Source organism: Palaemon carinicauda, chromosome 4 (assembly GCF_036898095.1).
Source record: "Palaemon carinicauda isolate YSFRI2023 chromosome 4, ASM3689809v2, whole genome shotgun sequence".
NCBI lineage: Eukaryota > Metazoa > Arthropoda > Malacostraca > Decapoda > Palaemonidae > Palaemon > Palaemon carinicauda.
The window spans coordinates 191,459,552-191,468,820 of NC_090728.1; the positions used below are offsets into that span (position 1 = coordinate 191,459,552).

General features: G+C 32.7%; 1 protein-coding gene across 3 annotated transcripts in view; it reads right to left on the bottom strand.

Moving 5' to 3' along the window:
- The window catches only part of LOC137640303 (retinol-binding protein pinta-like), a 112,192-nt gene that overhangs the window by 24,416 nt on the left and 78,507 nt on the right, over window positions 1–9,269 (bottom strand). The window contains exon 1 of one of the 3 annotated variants that reach the window (XM_068372930.1): window positions 7,134–7,224. The exons of the other annotated variants lie outside the window; for them this stretch is intronic. The gene's annotated coding sequence lies outside the window, so the exon portion shown is untranslated. Of the gene's footprint in view, window positions 1–7,133; window positions 7,225–9,269 lie in introns of those variants that run through there. 3 annotated transcript variants of the gene reach the window in all.

Here is a 9,269-nt window from a genome sequence, read left to right on the forward strand (position 1 = left end):
CCAGAATTCAAACCTCACCGATGAATGGCTTTCCCGGCCCCAACATCGTGTTATAATGTTCCGATAATATATCGAATTAAATCAAGGTAAAACTAGATCGTAAGGGATTTATTCAACAATCTAATAATACTATGAAACACCGTCAGATTATATTTAACTGATAAATCAGTTCTTAAACCCCCTTTTCCTTTTTTATAACCCCAAAAATAAGCAATAATACCTGTATCATCACGGGTTACATTGCGATAAGAGGCTATAGTTATCTTAAAGATAACTAAGATAACTAGGTATTTTGTTATCATTTTTATAGTATGAGAGGTCGGGCGAGTAGATGCTACCAGACTGCTTTATTGATCATGTACTCGGATTTGGTTGAACTCGTCTTGAGTTTTGCTGGAGTTGTTATAACTAATTTTTATGTGATATTTTGATCGTAATTTAGAAGATTAATTATTCAATTAATTACGTGAATAACTTCTAATTCTATATTCTTCACTATAGAAATAAAATGACCAGTTTATTAGATATTTCGCTTATTACCATTTGTTGAAATAGGTTATCAGTTTCAATTATATAACTATTTTTTGAGTTTTGATATCTATTTTTAATTCATGAACAAGGTAGAAATATGTATAACGATCATAATTCTCTAGTGAAAATTGTATAGATATGAAAATTACAGTATTGTAAAAATGGCCGAAAATAAAAGAGGTAAAGAAAAGAAATATAGGCCTACATAAACAGCAAATTGCAGATATAAAATCACACGTGCTAACATAAACATATTTTAATTCAGTTGCACTGAGCAATTTGGAAATACAGGTTTGGCCTATAGTGGGAATTTGAGTTTCCTGTAATTTTTACTTAAGGAAATAATAGTATTATTATCCTGTGCTCTGGAATTTGAATTTCCCAAGATTAACGGACATAAGAACGATATATTCCTTTAAAAGCCTTGACTTATTAATTTGTTTAACGCCTTTATTCGTAAACAAAGAGCCAATTTCAGAAATGCGGTGTATAAAAATGAGTATAAAAACAGTAGGCCTACATAACTGAGTAAGATATAAAATAGTGACTTCAGACTAGCTTATAGTCAGGCGTTAACTGCACAAATACCGTAATAATTTTTTTTTTTTTTTTATCATATGCTTGCTATATGTTACTGTACATAGAATTGCGGGTGAATTTTTTGTCGCATCATTATTCTATTGACTTTTATTTTCTTTTTATATATTATTTTTTTATATTAAAATTCAATTTTGTTTATCCCTTCGAAGAGTCATTATAATCACGCCTATGAACTATTAAATTTTATGGCTACGAGAGAGAGAGAGAGAGAGAGAGAGAGAGAGAGAGAGAGAGAGAGAGAGGAGAGAGAGAGAGAGAGAGGAGATATTTGATCGTCATGACTTAATAGATAATATAATGCTGACTCACACACGAAGAGAGAGAGAGAGAGAGAGAGAGAGAGAGAGAGAGAGAGAGAGAGAGAGAGAGAGATCAAATATTTGATCATCATAACTTATAGTAGTTATATACTGCCGACACATTCTCTCTCTCTCTCTCTCTCTCTCTCTCTCTCTCTCTCTCTCTCTCTCTCTCTCTCTCTCTCCCCCCCCCCCTTGCTGCAATGCGTCAAAGGAAGTGTAAAGTAAAACACCAAAAGACGAAATTCTTTCATTTAAAGAGGGAAAGAAATGAAAGGTTCAAATAAGCGTAAATTTCAATAGAGGAAAAAGGTTCACGCTAAAGTATTTCTTTGAATATCGCTTGAATGCACGCAAGCCCTCACACGCAAGCACACTCACATACAGACACGCAATCTCGCTCTTATATTCCCACAAACGCAGAATAGTTTGTATATGACGGTTTTTATAGTTTATATAGGAAATATTTATTTTAATGTTGTTACTGTTCTTAAAATATTTAATTTTCTTCTTGTTTCCTTTCCTCACTGGGCTATTTTCCCTGTTGGAGCCCCTGGGCTTATAGCATCCTGCTTTTCCAACTAGGGTTGTAGCAGAGCAATTAATGATAATAATAATAATAATAATAGTAATAATAATAATACCATTGCATATATGTAAAAATCCTTCGATTTCGTGTCAGGGTTAGCGCAGTACTGAACCGGTTGACCAGTCTCTTGATAGCACCGGTGGGGGGGGGGGGGGGGGGGTTGTTGACGACCGGGAGGCGGGGGGGGGGGGGGGTTGACGACCGGGAAAGGGGGGGGGGTGGCAGAAGTCGGTTGGGAGAAAGAGATAAGGTATAGTTATACAACCACTGCTTGCAATCAGTTTATTGTTAACACTTGTTATGTAAGAGAGTAGATTCGAATTATTATTATTATTATTATTATTATTATTATTATTATTAGCTACAACCCTAGTCTGATAAGCACTCAAGGGTGCCAATGGTGAAAAATAGCCCAGCGAGGAAAGGAAATGAAGTATATAAGAAATAATATATATATATATATATATATATATATATATATATATATATATATATATATATATATATAGATAGATAGAATTAATATATATACATACATACATATATATATATATATATATATATATATGCACACATAAATATGTATATATATACACACAAATATATATATATATATATATATATATATATATATATATATATATATATATATATATATATATATATATACATATATATAAAGCTAAATTGCATTAAAATGATCTTGCATATCTAACTCGACTTCACAGCATGAATGTAAAAATGTAAAGAAAGGAACAAAGTATAATGGGACGAATATATCAACGGAAATATGAGAAACCTAATCAACACCGATTCGTGCGAATGTCAGCATTTTTTCTGACCTTGTAGAAGAAGTAGGTCAAGCTATCGATTTCTGTTCTTTTAGATTAAGGTCCATGCTTAAGAAAATGACATAGGCCTAATAGGTAAAATACGTCATCATTCAACGTTGAGCAATATAACACGCTTATTTTAGTGGTACATTTTATGTATGGGTTTATTCAATGTATTTTTATTTTCATATTATCATTGCTTGCTAAGCTACAGCTCTAGTTGGAAAAGCAAGATGCAATATACCAGTGAAGAAAGGAAATAAGGAGACTGGTAGAATAGTGTACCCGAATATACCCTCAAGCAAGAGAACTCTAACCAAAAACAGTGGAAGACCATTGTTCAGAGGCTATAGCACTACCCAAAACTATTATTATTATTGTTGTTGTTATTACTTGCTAAGCTACATCCCTAGTTGGAAAAGCAAGATACTTTAAGCCCAAGGGGTCTAACGTGGAAAATATTTCAGTGAGGAAAGGAAATAAGGAGACTGATAGAATAGTGTGCCTGAGTGTACCCCCAAGCAAGAAAACTCTACCCTAAGACAGTGAAAAACTATGGTACAGAGGCTATGGCACTACCCAAGACTATTATTATTATTACTTGCTAAGCTACAGCTCTAGTTGGAAAAGTAAGATGCTTTAAACCCAAGGGCTCTAACATGGAAAATATACCAGTGAGGCAAGTAAATAAGGAGACAGATATAATTGTGTGCCTGATTGTACCCTCAAGCAAGAGAACTCTAACCCAAAACAGTGGAATACCATTGTTCAGAGGCTATAGCACCACCCAAGACTATTATTATTATTACTTTCTAAGCTACAACCCTAGTTGGAAAAGGCAAATATACCCTCAAACAAGAGAACTCTTACCCAAGACAGTGGAAAATCATGGTACTGAGGCTATGGCACTACCCAAGACTAGAGGACAATGGTTTGAGTTGGGAGTGCCCTTCTCCTAGAAGAGCTGCTTACCATAGCTAAAGTCTCTTCTACCCTTACCAAGTAGGCAAGTAGCCACTGAACAATTACAGTGGAGTAGTTGACCCCTTGAACTTATTCAATGTTCATTTTGTTCATTGAGTTACACCTTTGGGCACATTTTGTCCACATGTTAGATTTTGTTTGCTTGAACGCATTGTCCATTGTCTTTCTTGGCAGGGTCAATTGCCTCCCAAATAATGATTGTAAAACAATATAACAATGACTGTTGATTAGACACAATGGAACTAGGCGTCTAATTTCTTTTTATCATCTATAATATTTTCATAATATTCACCTAGAGTGATAGAATTGGTTTTATTAATGATTTATTTATTGAATATATACTGTATATATATATATATATATATATATATATATATATATATATATATATATATATTTTAACACATAGGCCTACATACAATATATATGCATAAATATTTATATATACTGTATAGTATACTCTCGGCATATGTATATATATATATATATATATATATATATATATATATATATATATATATATATGTGTGTGTGTGTGTGTGTGTGTGTGTGTGTGTATGTGTGTGTGTGTAATTGTATGTAAGTGCATATATAAACAAACCACATTAAATATTACTGAATAATTCATACGACACGTATCACCCCAAAACAACTAGAAACCCAAAATCAATTCTTACACGTGGTAAGATTTTTCTATTACTCCAGAATATTTTTTACTTAAGTAATCAACTTTGATTTATCTTTAACACGAAGGTATAACCAGTGCTTGTCTAAAGTAAAATCAATACTTGAGTTATGGACCGGTTGAGAAAGCGGGGTTGTATGACCTTAGAGTTTGTTACTGGAAAGTATTATTATTATTATTATTATTATTATTATTATTATTTGAAATCAACAATTTGAATATAGAGGGGTGGGTGAAATGGGGGTTGTATGACCTTAGAGTATGTCACTGGACAGTATTATTATTATTATTATTATTATTATTATTATTATTACAAGCTAGACTAAAACCATAGTTGGAAAAGCAAGATTCTATAAGCCCAAAGGCTCCAACAGGGAGCAATAGCCCAGTGAGGAAAGGAAATAAGGAAAAATTAAATATTTTAACAGTAATATTAAAATTAACATTTCCTATATAAAATATAGAAACTTTAACAAAACAAGAGAAAGAGAAATTAGATAGAATAGTGTGCCCAAGTGTACCCTCAAGCAAGAGAACTCTAACCCAAGACATTGGAAAACCATGGTACAGAGGCTATGGCATTGCCAAAGACTAGAGAACATTGGTTTGATTTTGGAGTGTCCTTCTCCTAGAAGAGCTGCTTAACATAGCTAAAGAGTTTCTTCTACCCTTACCAAGAGGAAAGTAGCCACTGAACAATTACAGTGCAGTAGTTACCGCTTGAGTGAAGAAGAGTTGCATATTATTATTATTATTATTATTATTATTATTATTATTATTATTACAAGCTAGACTAAAACCCTTGTTGGGAAAGCAAGATTCTATAAGCCCAAAGGCTCCAACAGGGAAAAATAGCCTAGTGAGGAAGGGAAACAAGGAAATGAATAAACTATAAGAGAGGAATAAACAAAAATAAAATATTTAAAGAACAGTAACAACAGCCATTATTGTAATCATTAATTGGAAATAAGAAATTTTTACTTTTAGTTCGTTTTTGTGGATTCACAGAAAAGATTTTTCAAATACAGTATAGGATTTTCAGTATTTATTTTTCATAATGTATAGTAATTCATTATTAGTTACTAGTGTACGCGACCCGGCAAAAAGATGGCTGAATATTTGTATAGATATACACATACATGCAGCCCCTTCTCACCAGTGTATGACTACCCCCCCTCTCCCCTCTATCTAAGGTTAACTACTGCACTGTAGTTGTTCAGTGGCTAGTTTCCTCTTGGTAAGGGTAGAAGAAACTCTTTAGCTATCGTAAGCAGCTCTTCTAGGAGGACACTTCAAAATCAAACCATTGTTCTCTAGTTTTGGGTAGTGCCATAGCCTCTGTGCCATGGCCTTTCACTGTCTTGGGGTAGAGTTCTCTTGCTTGAGGGTACACTTGGGCTCATTATTTTATCTTATATCTCTTCTTGTTATTTTGAAGTTTGTATAGTTTATATATGAAAGATTTATTTTGATATTAATCTTAAACTTCTCTTGTTGTATATTTACTAATTTCATTTCCTTACTGAGCTATTTTCCCTGTTGGGGCCCTTGGGCTTATAGCATCCTACTTTTCCAACTACGGTTGTAACTTAGCAAATAATAATAATAATAATAATAATAATAATAATAATAATAATAATGTAATCATCATCATCATCATCATCATAATAATAATAATAATAATAATAATAATAATAATAATAATAATAATAATAATAATTTGTAATTCCCTACTATCATTTCTTCGCTGTAATTCATCTTAGCTTGTCATTTCAGAAAGAGCAACAACCTACTTCAGATTGCCGACTCCTTTATCAATTTTTTGAGTACCTGAAATTTAATTTTTTCCTTCTCTTATCAGTCAATATCAGTCGTCTGTTCATTAGCTTATTATTATTAAACCATCTGCCCTGATCTTGATATAGCAATCCTATAGTCAATTTGTTTTAGTGAGGTAGGTTTGCACCGACTCGCAGCGGTGCCCTTTTAGCTCGGAAAAGTTTCCTGATCGCTGATTGGTGAGAATTATCTTGTCCAACCAATCAGCGATCAGGAAACTTTTCCGAGCTAAAAAGGACACCCCTACGAGTCGGTGCAAATCTGCCTCACTAGAAAAAATTGACTATAGTTTAATGTTCCCTGATTTTATTATGTACGGCTTTCATTGTGCCATTTAACTTCCCAATATCCTTGTGAGGGCTTTGTTCTTAAATCTACTAAATCTATTGGAGGTTGTTTCATTGTCATACCATGACTCGTGTCCACACACACACACATACACACACACACACACACAAATATATATATATATATATATTTATATATATATATATATATATATACTGTATATATATATATAGATATATATATATATATATATTGTGTGTATATATATACTGTATATATATGTATATATATAATGTATATATATATATATATATATATCCTGACAGTTGTTCTTTATATATAGGGGAGATACCAGATAATACGGTAGAACGAAGTATAACGAACGAAACCAGTCTAACGTAGCCTAACTTGGCATAATTACGATCTGAGTGAATGCAGGCTGGTCATCAAAATATATCCCATACCTTTGCAAAAACTGTAGATACCTTTAATGGACCGAAAATGTATGTTTCTAAACACTAAACTCCTTGGTGATCACTGCACTCCACTGCAACAGGCAACTGATTGAGGCGCTATTTCTGTCATTTCGCTAGAGAATCTTATTCATTTTCATTCTCTACCAGCTGATTAGAGCGGCCACGTCTCGTCAAATATTTTTGTATCTCTTATCAGTTAACAGAACAAGGACTTAATTCATCATTCGTGTGTACCTAATTATTACATCTGACAAAACTTTAGATTACCAAACAATTCTTCGCTCAAAGGTAGTAGGTTGGCCAGGGCATTGCCATCCGTTGAGATACTACCGCTAGAGAGTTTATGGGGTCCTCTGTTCTATCTTGTTACGATTGTCCCACCTTACGTGGAACACGGGCTCTTGCGATGGCAGCCCGTAGGTTTGCTGTGTGTGTATATATATATATATATATATATATAAATATATGACTTTCTTTAAGGGGAACAATATTGCCTGAGATAGAAATTTTGAATAAACCACTGAGGACAAAATACAGTTGGTGTGACGGTGCTTGTTATAAAAATCAAAATAGTAACACCGTTATTAATAGTTGCTTTCTTACATTATTATAGTTACATGAATTATTTGGTATTCGATGAGAAAATAATCAGCCAAAATTAGAAATAAACTCAAAGAACCAATATACAAAAGAGGCTTGAAAACCAGACATCGAACACAGATCTGAAAAAGAATCTCTCTGACAGATTGTCAGGGTAGCAAAGTCCAATAAATTTCACCAAATCTTTACGGGAATTCAACGTGACACGATTTGATATTCCTTCTAAAGCTGGTAAACCTCTATTTTGGGCATGGCATTCCGATCCAAATAACATGCAACCGAGTTTCATTTGTTTTTGTGGTGTCATGGCTACCGCTTCTGAAAGAACTGCCTGTTCTGGTATCTGTCTGGTCTGTATGCAGTACAGATTATTATTATTATTATTATTATACTAGCCAAGCTACAACCCTAGTTGGAAAAGCAAGATGCTATAAGCCCAAGGGCTCCAACAGGGAAAAATAGCCCAGTGAGGAAAGGAAATAAGGAAATAAATAAATGAGAATAAATTAACAATATACCATTCTAAAAACAGTAACAACGTCAAAACAGATATGTCCTATATAAGCTATTAACAACGTCAAAAACATATGTCATATATAAACTATAAAAAGATTCATGTCAGCCTGGTCAACATAAAAACATTTGCTCCAACTTTGAACTTTTGAAGTTCTACTGATTCAACTACCCGATTAGGAAGATCATTCCACAACTTGGTAACAGCTGGAATAAAACTTCTGTAAATCTCTATGTGAGAAAATGCAAGGTTAAAAGTTTATATAAAACTTATTTCTTACTAGCTTTTTAGTTTGATTTAATGTCATGAAAGCCTATATTTTAAAATAATATTCAACATTTATGGTTTAAAAAATCAAAAGAAACAGAATTAAATGTGTTACTGTGGGATTTCACTTATAAACGCTTTTACTTCATGAAATAGTTTATCCAGTGCATTTAGTACACTACAATATATATATAATATATTATATATGTATGTATGTATGTATATAATATATATATATATTATACACACACATATATATATACATCCATATTATATATATATATATATATATAGCACACACACACATATATATATATATACACACATATATATATATATATATATATACATACACATATTATATACATGTATATATATATATATACACTGTACATGTGTGTTTATGTGTGTGTGTTTGTTTGTTTATATGTTTTCTTCATTCCGTAAAAAAAAATTATAAACAGACTTACTTTTAAAGAAAAAAATGTACGGTAAGATGTAGTCAGCTTACTGAATTAAAATTCCATTTACAACCCCCCCCCCTCTCTCTCTCTCTCTCTCTCTCTCTCTCTCTCCTCTCGAAACACCACATGGAAGAAAAGGAACCCCAATTGCTATACCTAATCATTATCCGACATGAAATCTCTGTTAGAATCGATTCAACAGTACAGTAGGTGAGGCGCTTGAGAAAGATAACGTATTGAGACGGTATTGCGTCACTGATACGTAATACGTATTTAGGTTATGAGTTGCAGATACGTATT